Here is a 16,853-nt window from a genome sequence, read left to right on the forward strand (position 1 = left end):
GTATGATAGACTTTGTGTTTCTTAGGAGGGACCTCCCCTCGATGAGTCTTGACAGACTTTATGTTCTTAGGAAGGACCTCTCACGATGAGTCTTTTGACTCCATGGAGGCCTGAATAATAATTATTTATTCATTCATTCATTCAGTGTCCTTTTAATTGTTCCACAGAAATTTCAGATTTTCTGATCTATATCTTTAAGATATGTTATTATGCATCCTAAATAATTAAATTGTCATCTGTTCCGTTATTTTATTTTCTATAACTATTTTTGATCTAACATGATATTAGCCTTTAAATTCCATGACTTTTGTTTTCTTTTGTGAAATTTTTAAATTGTATTGTTGACTTATTTTCTTTAATTCGTAAACTGATTTTTGTAGGTCATCTTCATTGTCTTGTAATATAATTTGATCAACTGCATACAGAATTGTATTGATAACAGTTCTTCTGGTTAACTGGATACCTTGTTTTATTGTCGTTTTCCATATTTTAATAATCTGATCAATATATATATTGAATAGAGTTGGAGGTAAGCTAGATCCCTATCTGACATCCTGATTTATTTCTATTAATAGAATTATTAATATTCTTATTAATGATTCTGTCTTATATTTTCCTCAAGACTTCAGTTCTACCCCTTTACTGTTGATAATACTCAGATCAACTGTCTGGATCCCCCCCCCTCTTAGATTGACACTAATCTTTAGCATTCTCAGCTTCCAAAAGTTCAACATCCTTTACTTTTCACCTGTCCAGCAACTGACTGTATCTACTTTATCTTAGAATACTGCTCTCATGCTTGGGTTGGTGCACCAGAAACCTCTAAAATTTCTTTATGCTGTCTGGCTCAGCTAGCTGACAACTCCTTATCCAGCCACCATCTCACAGATAGGTTCCATATTATCTTCTCTAAGATACACCATAAGTGTTGTTCAGCAAAATTGGCATCCAGTATGTATATCATTTCTGCTAAATGAAGAACAACAGCAGTCTGACATCCATTTGCAGTTCAATGCTAAGCAACCAAACTTTCTACTGTCACTTCTTTCCATCTACCTCTGTTTTCTGGACAGCCATCTCCATGAATATTTCCCGAAGTATACAACCTCCAGCTTTTCAAAAAAGACCAGTAAATTCTTTCTTTTAACACCCACTCACAATTGACTTCAATCTGCTGCAAATGTTGCAACCTTGTGTGTGTATGCATAGTATAAAAAAAGAAATAAAAATTTATACTCTCATTTTTCAACCTCTTGATCTTTGGAATATATTCAGGCATTACTACTGTTAAGTATTGCTTAACCATTTCCCAGGTAACACTCATCTCTCTGCCTAACTCCTTACTCCATTCTGTTTCTCTGTCTATGCTTTCCATAATTACCTACCTTGAAAAGAATCATGAGATGATTACATCAGTTGTGGCCAGCCAAGCAAAAAAAGATACATCAAGTTAACTATAGGTGTTGCCGTAATTTTGATTATTTTATTACTTTAGTGAAATAAAACAATTTATTAAAGATTTAACAGCTGATATTTCTGTAGCACTAGCACCAGAACAAAAACAGTAACTAAACATTAAATGAGGCTAGTTTTAAATAATTATTTTAAAATGCAATCTTTCTTTTAAAAAATTATAAAAGACATACCCCAGTCATATGACATGTTAGACAGGTTCCAGGCAACCAGCATATAGTAAATTACTGGCTTAAAAAATTTTTTTTTTATTCTTCTCTTATAGATTCATGTAATGGTTTAATGATATCGTTAAGCAATCTTATCTGTTCATAAATGACATAAATAAAGCATTCATTTATGTCAGTTATGCAAACGAAAATGTTAGAATAATTTTCGCAAAAAAAAAATATTCTTAATAGTTTGGCTTAACCTCCCTACTGGCCAAGGTGGATGAAACAGTGAGATCAAATTGCATCTCTTATCCATGTTATTCAACAAATGTTACAGAATCTTATCCAGATTTAGCTGGACATTTATAGATGTCATGGCCAGTTGGGGGAGGGGGTAAGTAGGGTTCCCATAATGTTTTTCTAAAATCTAGGACATTCTGAAATTTTTACTGAAAAAACCCGGGACATTTTGTAAAAAAACGGGACATGTTAAAAATTAAGAAAACCAAAAATAAAACTATTATATATGTTGTGCTTTAAATTAAATACTGCTATAAACATACATTAACATTAAATCCACTTTAAAAAAGGATTATTAATCACAAACATATTTAATTAGAAAAATATTTATCAGATTTATGGACCTGCTCAAGAATTTTTTTTCTTTTGATATTTGATCATAGAACTCAGCACAAGAGAAATTCTTAAAATATGTTTTTACAATGATTAAAGCTTTTACTGTCTCAATTTTAAGTCTGTTTTTTTCATCTGTCCAGAGTACAAAAAACATGTTCAACAGCTGCATTAGTTCCTGGCGGTGCTAAACAAAATCTAACTAGGCATTTAATACTCCCAGAATTTATACCCTGCTTTGTAAAATGAGCAAACATTTCATGACACTTTGATCCTTCTGTTCACTCCACACTTCAGATTTGCTTTTACAATATTTTTTCACACATACAAACTCATCAAATAAATCCTCTTCATTCACAGTAAAACTTGGTGACACTGTCTGCATGAATATGTAGCTTTCTTGTATTCTTCCAAGTCACAGGATCCTTTCCCTTCAAATTAATCCAATCCATAGACTGAAGAGGTGTGAGAAATGGTATACACCACTCCTGAATATATTCAATACAGGTGAAGTAGAAATCTATTGCATAGCTTTCAAACTTTTCAACTGTTATGCATCCTTTTTCTAATTCTTGCAACTGTTTTCTCACAGTAGTTGTAAGAAATTTTTCTGCCTTCCTACAATTTAACCTTTCCACCAGTTTGTTTCATCCTTCACTTCAATTACTGTTATATCTTGCTTTTCAATATATTTAATGGTATCATAAAAGGTTTTTAACTGGCTGGTAAGGAAATGCAGGAGTGTAACTGAAAGTGGATTTTCAAAAAAATTTTTGAGACTAATAGGACATTTGTCAATAGAAAGAAAATATTACTTCAATTAAGGGAACATGGATTGCAGGCAAAAGAGAAAGCCATCTTGTCTTGTACCCAAAACAGTTTTATACTCTGTGTTTGTGAATTCACAAAATGATTCAAGTTCCTCAACTCATACACAATATATGTGGAAATGTTGGTAAATCTTGTTAATTATTAACTGAAGATCGATAGGTAAGCAATTTGAAGCAGTCTGCACAGCATTATGTATCACATGTGCAGGGCTTAAACTCTGTTAGGTCTCACACTGATTAATAATTCTCAAGACTCCTCATGATTCCAAAAGGATTTAAGTGTAAGTCATCCCTCTCATACAAATCCATCCTTTCCTCAGACTTGCTCCATACAACCAAAAACTGACATCCATCATTGTATATCACCTGGGCATCAAATCATTTGCTATCATAGCCCTTCTTCTTAATTCATTTCTATCATGATCTAGGTGATATACTTATGATTTTAATTTTCTCACTCTTGGTTCTTCCAATGATCCTTTCATATCCTCTCTCCAAACTTATTGCTAGCTAAGTCATTTTCACTTTTTAGAATTATCTCTTTTCTGTCTTTGAATTGCTTGTTATAACTTCAAGTTTTCCAGGAGGAAAAATTAAAAATATACAGTCATCAGTGGTATGCTTAACCTCCCAAACGGCCAGGACGTCTATAGATGCCCAGCTAAATCTGGATATGATTCAGCCCACCTGTTTAAAGAACCAGGATAAGAAGTGCAATTTAACTGTCCTGTCGATTAGAAGGTGTGATAAACCCTCACGCTGAAGAGAAGGGTTAATCGGATTATCTCATGTTCGCAACTACCTCTCAGTTGCCTATAACAAGAAATGCAGATCCTTGTTCTATGCTGGGTAACTGGATTTTAGTTATATAGGATAGACTAAAAATAAAGAAATTATTTATATTTTTGTTTTCTCTTTTTATTGTACAATACAATTTTAATTTCTGGACAAAATAAAGGTCTTGCATAATTTCTTCACTTAAATATTGCCTTACCTTGGAGAACCAATTTCATTTTTAATTTTTTGTGCTAATTTTTTTCTAATCGCTTTCTAGACAAAACAGTTTGCTTTGTTCTTGAAGAAATTAATTCACGATAATTATTTGAAATATTCTTTTAAAAAAAGAAAAGAAAAATGGCTGCTGACATTCCAGATTATATTTTTATTTTTGTACAAAACCATCAAAATCAAATAATACTTCAGATTTCCTTTAGGACACGCTGGAGCAACTTTGCTTTATAGAGAATAACATGAAATTCTTTAATCATATCACTAAATTTTTTCTTTATATTATATGGTAATCTACTGTTCTTTGTACTTTCACTTTCTTGGTTTCCCTGTAAATTCGGTCTTTAGAGAATGAAATAAACAGTTTTTATTTAAATTGATATGTATATATTTTCTGCTAGTTTATATTTTTCGCCAATTTTAATATAAGTAATGCTTTTGCGTACATTCTCTAATACAAAATATGTATATGTGCATGCATCAAATGTGAAATTTCATATTTTCACAATAGAAATGAACTTTATTTCGACTTTGATAGCATCACCCCCCCCCCCTCCCGTTGCAACATTACCAGACACCCAGAAGCTTTTATGAAACATAGGTACAGTTTTTATTTCATTTGTGATTTTTCCATAATAATTGTTCCACATAACGTTTATTTTTTTCGACACAGAAACTAAGTTTTCATTATTATAAATTTGCAAATTATAAATAAGAAAATATACATATTATTTCCCTATTATTATAAATAAGGAAGTTATGCGACGTTGGCTAATAGGGGAAATTAATATTTAAAAACACTGTCATCCTACAAATGCAATATCAGAATATGCTTCGAATGTCTGCTATTCAATCAGAAAGATGGAAAAATAGAACAAGGAATTTCTGCCTGTAAAATAAAATATTCAGTTATTGCACAAGGTACTTTAGTGTGCTGCCTTCTGGGCATGTTCTTTTGATCTAGTTCCCAGTGTGTGTGTGTGTGTGTGTGTGTGTGTAGAGGGGGTTAGTAATCTCCATTAGACTACAACTTGTTACTGGGCAGAAAGGAATATTAGAAAGTATACCCAATATACAATTCATTTGTGAGATGGCAAGCAAGAGCAGCAGCAGCAATAGCAGTAATTTTTTTCAACATAATTATCAAATAATTTAGAATTTTTCGATAATAAAAGTGAAACTGATCACTATAAATAAAGAAATCATTTTTGGCATAAATACTTCAGCCTGTAAAAGAAATGTCAGTTTTACTGTGTTAGGATATCTGAACAACAGAAAACGAAACAAGACATTCTTGCTTGAGGCAATTTAGTGCGACTTCTCAGAAACTTTGTCTTGTGTTTCTCAAGAGTAATCTATGACTTTTAGCTTTTCCTCTAGGTAAGAGGATTATTGTCCAGCATTTCTAAGACGTATTTCAGAAATAGCAATCAGCAGAAATAGAAGTAGTAATATTTAGATTTTAAAAAAAAAAAAAAAGAAACAGAAATAACACAATTGAAATTTCTTTGTGTGGTATACAGTCTTACATAATAAATTTAGTTTAATCCTTTATCCAAGTGTGTGCAAACAAAGTTTGCACCTGAAAGTATCTTCAGGACTGAGGTAAAGTAGTACAACATCGGACAACTCCTTGCAAAGGTGGAGTAAGCTACCAACACTCCTATCTCAGTATCTCCCATAATGCAAAACACATCTCCTTGCGTATATGTATAATGTTATGCATTTGCGGAAGGGCCACTACCCAGACTAGTTTCAACCTTCATCGAGGTCTCTTCAGTGGGAGCCAGGCCCAAGTGGAGATACCAAGGCAGAAGTATTAGCAAGGTCATCTCCTCCTATAGGAGCTGCCAAACAGTGTGCCACCATTTTTTGAAATTACTCTGGATTTAGAGAAAGATGTTGAAAGTTTATTTTTCACTTGGTCAGATTATAATAAATTTAGTTTAATCCTTTATCCAAGTGTGTGCAAACAAAGTTTGCCCCTGAAAGTATCTTCAGGACTGGGATAAAGTAGTACTGACGAGACCTCGATAAAGGTCGAAACTAGTCTGGGTAGTGGCCCTTCCCCTAATGCATAACATTATACATTTCCACAAGGAGATGTGTTTTGCATTATGGGAGATACTGAGATAGGAGTGTTGGTAGCTTACTCCACCTTTGGAAGGAGTCGACCGGTGTTGTACCACTTTACCCCAGTCCTGAAGATACTTTCAGGTGCAAACTTTGTTTGCACACACTTGGATAAAGGATTAAACTAAATTTATTATAGTCTGACCAAGTGAAAAATAAACTTTCTACAGTTTTACATGTTTAAAATACAGCATAGTATTTCTAAATCTTAGAATAATTTCAGCAGACTGCTGATTTCAGATTCAAAGAAAGAGTACAAAGCCATCAAAGGGTTGAAATGTGGAAAGGCAGCAGGAGTAGATGATATTCGACCAGAAATGCTGAAGTATGGTGGTATAAAAGTCTTACAGTGGCTGCACTGCATAGTTCAGAAAGCCTGGACAGAGGGACGAATTCCCGATGATTGGAGTAGAGCTCTCATAGTACCCATATATAAAAAGGGAAATAAAACTGAATGTGAGAATTACAGAGGTATTTCCCTACTGAGTGTTCCTGGCAAGATCTATGCAAGTATACTTGAGAAACAGTTGAGAAGAATTGTGGAAGAAAAGCTTGGTGAAGAACAAGCTGGATTCAGGCCAAATAGAGGCTGTCAGGATCAGATCTTCACTTTATGACAAATAGTCGAGAAAGCATGGGAATACAACAATGATCTGTATTTAAGTTTTGTCGATTTGGAAAAGGCATATGACAAGGTGCCAAGAGAGAAGCTATTCAATATGCTGCAGTTATATGGTGTCAGTGGGGCATTATATCAAGCAATACTTAGTCTTTATTTGAGTTGTAAGTCAGCAGTTAGAATTGAAGGAAGTACAGGAAGATGGTTTAATGTTAAATCTGGTGTGAGACAAGGATGTACATTATCCCCTCTGTTATTCATTATCTATATGGATCACATTATGAAGGAATGTGGTATTAAATGATATCAAAGTTGGAGATGTTAATGTCAGCTCTTTGCTTTATGCGGATGATGTTATACTTCTAAATAAATCTGCTACAAGTCTGCAAGATTCTCTGACTAAATTGAATAGCTGTTGTAATAGATATGGTATGAAGGTCAGCAATAAAAAGACAAAGACAATGAAAATAGGCAGAATCATTGAAAATGTCAACTGCATTGTGAATGGAGAACCTGTGGAACAAGTAAAACATTTCAGCTACTTAGGCACGATTTTTACTGAAGATGGTAAATTAAATATAGAAATAGACAACAGAATCAGCAAAGCTGGTATGGTGGGAAGTCAATTGAATAAATTCATATGGAATAAGAAAGAAATTAGTCGGAACATTAAATTAGCTGTATACAAGACAGTGTTCAAACCAGTTTTAACTTATGGATCTGAGAGCTGGGTCAGAAGTAAAACACTTGACCAAAGACTAGAGACTGCAGATATGAGAGTCCTGAGAAAGATTAGAGGCGTGAACAGATGGCATCAATGGCAATATCATATTAAAAATGAGGATATTAGGAAAGAACTTGACATTGCCAGCATCCAGGAATGCGTTAGCAGAGCTAATCTCAGGTGGTATGGTCACTTAAATAGAATGGGAGAGGAAAGATTAGCAAAACAAGTGTTCTCTGCCAGGTTGGCAGGAAAACGACCCAGAAGAAGACCAAGATATAGGTGGATTGATACAGTACAAAGTGCCTTAGACGATAGAAATATAAGATCTGATAATGTTGGAGTCTTGACAAGTAACAGACTGATTTGGAGGAAAATTGTAGATAGAAAGTTAGTAATGATGTAATTTTTTCATGTAGTACTGTCATATCCTGTACACCCCTTGAGGGTACATGGCAGGAATTTGATGATGATGATGATGAGAAAGAGTACAGAATTAGAAGCTTCAACATACAACAATATTATTGCTTTATTTCTTTTGTTAAAACAGTAAACTGAAATAAGAGATTTTGAATACCATCTGAAAGCTTTCAAAGCTGTAGAAATTTAAAGTAGTTATGCAACTCAGTTCCAGAACAGGAGAGGGGGGGTTGCAGTAAAAAATCCTAAAAATGAGCATACATTTTTAATCATTCCATACAGGATATCCTTCCTATTATATTTTCAACATATCTACAGTGGTTAAGCACTGGATATTATAGTAATGTGCATCCTACAAAAAAAAAAAACCTCTGTTGCAATTTTCAGCAAAAGAAGAAGGCAAAGAAGAGTCTCTGATAAAATACCATTAGATATAAATTTTTGATACTAAAAAAGATACAATATCAGAAACCGAGTAATGCAGTTTATAATCATTTGTTCATTTAAAAAAAAAAAAACAATCATTCCTGAAATTGAGATGTGACAATCCATAATAAGTTATTTTGCAAAGAAAAAAAGCAAAATGTCAAATTTATTTCACTAAATGTTATTTAAAAATATAAATATTTGACAAAATATTTTAAACTTAAACAGACATTTGAAAATTCGTGAAAAAGAATTATACTGTCAGTAGAGTGAAGCAAATTAACTATTACTAAAGTATATTCATTGTAAAAGCTGATCTATGGTCATTTCAGGATTGATTATTTATTTTGGCAGATGTGAAACTTCTATTTTTAGAAAGAGAGACAATAAATAAATTGTTTAGCAAAAAAAAAAAAAAAATATTCAAGTGCAGGGAAGAAAATTCGAAGTAACAGAGAACATGTAAAGACAAGTGACACAAAAGTCGCTCGACCACAGTTAATCCACTAATTGCTCTCAAATTGGCATTAACGATTAACAGCAGAGGAGGATAAATACTTGATAAACGATAGAATGCCAATGAAGTTTTGATCCATGAAATAGTCTGGGATAGTCTTGCTATTTCATCCACCTTGGCTGGTACGAGGGTTAAACAGAAGTGACAGATTGCATTTTAATGGCTATGGAGCGAGTTAATCAAAAACTGTTGCTAGATAGAAATGCAGCGAATGATGTAAGCAAGAGGTGAAGGGATGAAAATTGAAGTGCTTGGTAATGGAAAGAGTACTAGTGTGGCAAATGAAGAGAGTTGGAATGCAACAGGAACAGAAATGAGGGGGTGAGATGGACAGGGGAAAGTATAAGGAGAGTGGATATTGGAAGTACTAGTGAATGCATGTATGGGGATGATCAGCATAGGAATGGAAAGGATCAGGATGTGAGTGGGAGTAGTTGAGGCTCAGTGGATACATGGAGTAAGTAATGATAAAAGTGATTGGGCAAGGCCAGGTATGATGGGAAAATTCCAACCAACAGGCAGCTGGAGTAGGACTGGTTATAGACCTAAAAGAAAACTGTTTTTATTTACAAAAGGCAGGAGTATCAAAAATAAGGGAGGTAAAATTGTTTAATTGATCGAGTTTATTCACCCAAAAATCATTGAAATAAGTGAAACATGATTGAATGAAGATAATATCATGAAGACGATAACAGTGATTTTTGAGAGGATAGAAAGATGCAGGAGTTCTGCTGAGGATAGCAGGAGAATTATGTCCACACATAAGGTAGACATTATTATTATTCAGGCCTCCATGGAGTCAAAAGACTCATCGTGGGAGGTCTTTCCTAAGAACATAAAGTATTTTAAGATTCATCGAGGGGAGGTCCCCCTTAAGAAACACAAAGTCTATCATACCACTCCTTAAACTCATTGACCGTTCTCGCTCTCACCACTCCATCAGGCAATGCATTCCATGGCTCAACCACCCTCCATGCAAAGAAACCATTCCTCACCCTCTTGCTCACTCACAGTTTCTTTTCGTAACTTCCAGGGATGGCCTCTTGTCATCACTCCCTCCCACTGTTCAACCAAGCGAGAGAACTCCTCAGTGTCAACTCTGTAACCACCTCTCAACAGTTTAAAAGTCTCAGTCATATCACCTCTCCTTCTATTCACCAAATTCTGCAGTCCACATTCCCTCAGCAGATCCTCATAACTAACATGTCCTGAATACAGTCCTGAAACCGTCTTTGTTATCTGCCTTTTTACCCTTTCCACAGTTAATTTATCCCCTTCAAATCCTGGGGGCCAAATCTGAGAACAATAGTCTAAGTGTGATCTGATCAGACTTATACAATGGAATGATAACCCTTTTATCTCTGCAGGTCAGTGTCCTTCTCATTATTGCAGCAATCCTATGTATTACCTTCACCACCTTTGCAATATGTCCTCTAAATTTCAGATTTCTATCAATCATCATCCCCAGATCTCTTGTCTCCCCTACTTTCTCCAGTATAACTCATCCCATAGAGTATGCAGTGTCCCATCGATGTTTCCCAAACCTCAAGACCTTACATTTTGCTGCATTAAACTGATAACCCCATTCATTTGCCCATCTATCTAGCTTATTTACATCCTCTTGCAGGGCTACCACATCTGCACTATTACTAATAATCCTTCCCAGCTTCACATCATCTGCAAACAACTGAATATTCCCTTGAAATCCACTGACAATATCATTGATATATAAGTTAAACAATATAGGTCCCAGTACTGAGTTCTGTGGGACCCCACTTGTAGCCTCTGCCTCCTTGAAACTGTCCCACCATACACAACTCTCTGATACCTATTGGACAGCCAATCCTGAATCTGGTTGACCAATCTGACATCCACACCCATGTGCTGCAACTTAAATATCAGCTTATCGTGTGGCACCCTGTTAAATGCGTTTTCAAATTCAAAAAATATGGCAGTATACACCTTTCCCTTATTAACTGCTCGTCACTTTATTATAAAAGGCTATCATATTGCTAAAACAAGAATGCCCCTTCACAAATCCATGTTGACTCTCACAGATAACACCACCCTCATCTGCCCATTGCTGTATACGGTCCCTCACTATTTTTTCCAAGATCTTAACTACTGATGACAAGCAAACTAGCCTATAATTAGACACTTCCAGTCTGCTACCATCCTTATGCAATGGGCACTATCTTATCTTCCTTCCATTCCATGGGCACCTTTCCCACAGCCAGACTTTCATTGAAAAGCCAGATCAAAGACACTGTCAGTTCCCTATCATATTCTCTCAAAACTCGTGGTGAAATACCATCCAGTCCCACAGCTTTATTGACATCCAGAGTTCTCAGTATCTGAAACATACTCTCCTCCTGTACCTCTAAACCTCGAACCTGCCCTATCCCTCTAGTATTAAAACTGACTCCTCCAGGATGAAATATTCCAATAAAGTGTTCATTGAACAATTCCACTATGTCCTCTGCATCAATCACTCTATTCCCATTTTTATCCCGCAATATTATTCTTCCACAGTCATTTCTCCTCGTACTGGCCACATAGCTAAAAAATTCCCTAGGATTTTCTTTGGATCTTAGGACCAATCTCCTCTCATATTCCAGTTTCGCCTTCCTTACCATACTAGTCACTATTCTAGCCTGTGTCTTATATTCTGCATGCATCTTCTCTTCACCTGTCTCCTTATATCTCTTCCATAGCTTTTTTTTCACATGTAGCTCCTGTCTAACATTGTTTGCCATCCACTTTACTCCAAATTGTGTCCACTTCTTCATTTGTGGTATATATGTTACCGCTAAAGTGTAGAAATCAGTTATTCTGCAGATTATCTAGGTATTGTGCAGATTAACTACGGTGATCCGTTAATGTGCGGAAAATTGTTTCATTTCTCAAATTACCTAGGTAATCTGCACATTACCTACTAGGCACTCGTTAAAGTGAAAATAAGATCTTTGCTGGAACAACAGCAACGTTTCTGTACGCTTAAATTAACGTAATGTTATTTATTTATTTTTCGATATCTAAAGAATCAAGTTAATACAATCAAACAATCAACAAATTAGTTGATAGAATCAATCAATTAATATAATACATGGAATCAAACGGTTTAAAATATTACAATTAAGAAAAAAAACATATGATAAAATTATGTTTACTTATTAAAAAACCAAACTAAAAGTGGAGGGAGAGGGGGGAAGGAGTAGGGAAAGGAAATGAGAGAAACAAACTTTTGAACTTTAACGATACAGAAGCCGTTAATGTGCACATTACCTAGGTAAAATGCAGAAACTCTTGATTCCGCACGTTAATGGAGCAAATCAGTTAATCTGCAGATTAGCTAGGTAATGTGCACATTAACGGTTTTCGCACTTTAGCGGTAACATATACAACTTGCCATTGCTGCTAACAAATATTCTTTTACAATTTCCCATGCACCAATGATATCCTGACCTTTCAGAAAGAGGAAATAGTGACACTGGTTTTAAGGCAGTGTGGTGTGAAGTGGAGGATGACAGAAAGATTTACTTGAATGTTGCTGTAGGCTAGAGAATGTGGAGGAAGGTGATGAAAAAATGTATAAGCAACTTGGATTAGTGAACAAGGGAAGGTTGATTATTATGGATGATTTTAATTATGGCAGTATAGATTGGAATGAAGAAATAGCCTTTGGGAACAGCAAAAAGCAAGCATGTAAAGGAGAGCACACAAACATTGAGAGTTTTAGATCTTATTTCATCAGAGGATGTAATTGTGAAAGGGTTTTGTACTTCTATCCAGTGGGAGAGTGATCATGAAGGTAGGTGTAAAATGGATTAACGAGGGGGGGGTTAAGCATGAAATCTGGAAGAGGGCACTTTGGAGGCAGCATAAGATGAATAATGGTAATAACCAGTTGCATGAAAAGTATAAAGAGTAGACCAGGAGAATGACTCAGTTGGTAAGAACAGCAAAAGTGCAATATGAGCAGAAATTAGCAAATTAGGCCAAGAAAAACAGTAAGAAGTTTTTTTTGCATCATACCTTCCATTTTCCATACTGTTCTTTTGTTTCTCAATAATCTAAATCTTTCTTCAAATGTCAGTAAGTAAAGAGAAAGTAGAATAAGAAGAAACTAGTGCCAAAAACCAAAGAGAATTTTTTGTGGAGAGACAAAATGATAATAAAATAATTAATTTATTGGATAGATTAAGTGCAAGGCAAATAGTGCATAAAATATGGTTATTTAAGTGATTATTGTGCATTGTAATTCATAACATCACAAAGGTTATAGTATTTCTAGAGCAGAAAGAAATTTGAAAGACACTGAAAATAAGTAATCTAGACATGGATGATACTGGAAAATTGAATGAGATCTCAAATGTTAACTGAGTGAGTTAAAAAAAAAATTGTCAGGTTACTTTATTTGAATGACTTAATGCTTCAAAAAACTGGACTCCAAATGTGTTTTTTTTTTAATAATATTTGTTTTGAGTTTTCAATTCACTTCTGATACTAGCTTTGATTCCTTTTTACACACTTTTCTTTTTCAAAATCATTTTCAGTGTTATCCTGCTCAAAAAATAAATAATGCTGAGCTCTTCCTAATTGAAATCTTCTGTATAACTCTTGTGTCCTGAACCAGCATAAAGATATTTCAATCAGCAATAACATAATCATTGTCTTTTCTTATGTTTCCTCTCCACTTGAAATTATGCAGTCTTTTTTGTAGAAACTTAATGTTAATAATAACTAGTTTGTGTCTGTATCCAGCAGGTACTTACATTGTTATTAGCTTTGTTCTTTACTTCAAATTTTCATAAAGCATTTCAATACTTCTGGTAATCATTTCCTACTTTGATGTTTAGATCTCCAATGAGAAATCTACTTTTCCTTTTTCATTGTATCAGCTGCCTCCTCCAGTGCCTCAAAAAATTTCTCTAATTTCAAGTAGGACCTTCTGTTGGACCATAGCAAATAAGCCTCATTGCCCAATTCCTCATTCTGATATTGGTCCCACATGACAGTACTTGATATTAATTGCCATTTAAGAAGATCGTCATATTTTGTGTTGAATACTATAATTATTCCTGTTGTCTGAATATAACATCTTGTGTTTGCTGCTTAGATAAATCTCACCTATTGTTTGTCTTTGTTTTGGTAACATTATTCCGGTAGTATGTATCTGATTCTTCTCCTAGTCCATTTCTTTTTCATTAATTCTCCTTATTGATGGTGCAGTCAATGAACACTGATGTTGAGTTGGGGTCCATTCCAATAGCTGGGTACACTGATTCCCTCACAAAAACATCGGGGCAGGGGAGAACTTATTTAACGGCACTGCCCCAGCTGTCATGAAGTTCTATCATGTTTTACTATCGTTTTATTTTGGTTTAAACCAATAAGAATACAATTTAGTCAGCTAAATCCCAATTTGCCAGCCCATCTTTGTTAGTTCAGTATCCAGGTATATACCTACTAACAGGTGCATCATGAGAAGGTACAGATTGGAGATTAGGTTTAAAGCTCTAGTTGGTTTTCCACATTCCTTAAAAGGCTATGTGGAGCTCTCTTTCCAGTTATCTAGCTTTCACCCTTAAGCAATCCCAACAAAATATAGATATATTAAGGTTTGAAAAATGCATTTGTCTGCTCATCTGTGATGAGTAAGAATTTAGTTCATGAATAAAAGGGAAGTTTCAGTTTAAGATCTTGAAGAAATTAGTGAGGGACCATATACAGCATTGGACAGATGAGGGTAATGTTATCTGTGAGAATCAACATGGATTTGTTAAGGGACGTTCTAGCTTTAGTAATATGATTGCCTTTTATAATAACATGACAAGCGGTTGTTGAGGAAGAGGCATATTCTGCCATTTTTTTGGATTTTTGGCAGGGTGCCACATGATAAGCTGATATTTAAGTTGCAGCACATGGATTTAGATGTCAGGCTAGTCAACTGGATTCACGATTGGCTATCTGATAGGTATCAGAGTTGTGTATGGTGGGGCAATATCAAGGAGGCAGAAGGTTGTGAGATCCCACAAAGTTGGTAATGGGACCTGTATTGTTTAACCTTTATATCAATGACATTGTCAGCGGATTGCAGATGATGTGAAGCTAGGAAGGGTTATTAGTAATGGTGCAGATGAGACAGCCCTGTAAGAGGATTTGAATAAACTGGACAGATGGGCAAATGAATGGAATGGGGGTGTCTGTTTAATGCAGCAAAATGTAAAGTCTTGAAGTTTGAGATACATCAATGGCATGCAGCATACTCTGTTGGAGGAGCTGTACTGAAGGAAGTAAGGCAGACAAGAGATCTGGGGAGTGATGACTGATAGAAACCTGAAATTCAGGGAACATATTGCAAAGGTAGTGAAGGTAACCCAGAGGATTCTTGCGATACTGAGAAGGACGCTGACCTACAGAGATAAAACAGTTGTCATTCCATTATATAAAACCTTGATCAGACTGCACTTGGACTATTGTTCTTAAATTTGGTCCCCAGGATTTCAAGGGGATATATTAAATGTGAAAAGGGTACAGAGGCAGATAAAGATGGTTTCAGGACTATACAATGTTGGTTATGAGAATTGGCTGAGGGAATATGGACTGCAGAGTTTGTTAGATAGAAAGAGGTGTATGATCAGGATTTTTACATGTTGAGAGGTAGTTACAAGGTTGACACTGAGGAGTTCTTTTGCTTGGTGGAACAGGGGTAGGAGGACAAGGGGCAATCCATTGAAGTTACAAAAGAAAGCTGTAAGCAAGAGGGTGAGGAGAGGTTTCTTCCATGGTTCACCTTCATTCCATGGAAGGTGAACCATGGAAGGCATTGCCTGATAGAGTGGTGAGAGCACAAATGGTCAATGAGTTAAAGGAGTGGTATGATACTGTGTTTCTAGGAAGTACCTCCCACAAAGAGTCTTGACTCCATGGAGTCTGAATCATTATTATTACACCCTCCATGGAGTCAGCAGTCCCATTGTGGGAGGTTCATTCAACAGAGAACATGTTTATCACATAGAATCTTAAAATCCTTAACACTCCTTGAATTAACAACACATTATGGTACTGCATTCCATTCAGGGACAATTCTTCATGTAAAAAATCTACTCCTCACCACACTTTTACACAACTTCCAGGAATGACCTGTGGCTCTTTTCCTCTCACCATCTACTCATTTTATAATCCCCTCTGAATTAATCTGATTTGCTGGCTGAAATGTGTGAGGAGATGGGGGTACACTTTGTTAATGTGTGGAATGAGTTTGAGGTACAAAGTGAGCTGTATGGGAGCGATGGACTGCATTTGAGTGGTTATGGTGTGAGTCACTTGGAAAGACTGTGTTGGAAGGTAGAGAAGTGATATAGAGAGAATTTTTTTTTATAGAGAATTGTTATAGAGAGAATGAATCAGATCGAGAGGGAAGTTATGTGGAAGAGCAGGAGAGATTGAAGAGGTGGATATGAATGGGGAAGTGAGTGGTATGAGTGTAGAAAATGTGAGAATAGGTGTGCAAGAGGAGCAGGGAAATGGAGAGGGTCAGGATGGACAGGGGTACACAGCATGAGAAAGGTGGATGCTCCAAGAGGAGGTGAGAGCATGTATAGGCAGGAAAGAAATGGGATGAACAGGAATCAAGAGGAAACAGTGGGAATTGAAAAGAGTTTTAAAATGAACAAGCAGAAAGGGAAATGGTCCCAGTCAACCATGGAGAGATCATATCAAGTGAGTGATATCAGTGGCATAGATCCAGAAATGAACTGATGTATACAAATTGCATATAATTTGTATTCAACAGCTCATTGTATACAAATGCTATAAGTATAAGAAACAAAGCAGATGAAATGGTTGCATGAATTGCGTCTGTTCACGCAAAGATTGTCGGAATAAGTGAGACATGGTTGGAAGAGGATGACAT

General features: G+C 35.5%; 1 protein-coding gene across 2 annotated transcripts in view; it reads left to right on the forward strand.

Annotated features, from left to right (window-relative positions):
- Positions 1-16,853, forward strand: part of LOC150094569 (integrin alpha-9-like) — an 806,800-nt gene that overhangs the window by 741,119 nt on the left and 48,828 nt on the right. The window lies entirely within an intron of this gene.

This window comes from Typopeltis vanoorti, chromosome 22 (assembly GCF_054136105.1).
Source record: "Typopeltis vanoorti isolate ZY-2024b chromosome 22, IOZ_Tvanoo_1.0, whole genome shotgun sequence".
NCBI lineage: Eukaryota > Metazoa > Arthropoda > Arachnida > Uropygi > Thelyphonidae > Typopeltis > Typopeltis vanoorti.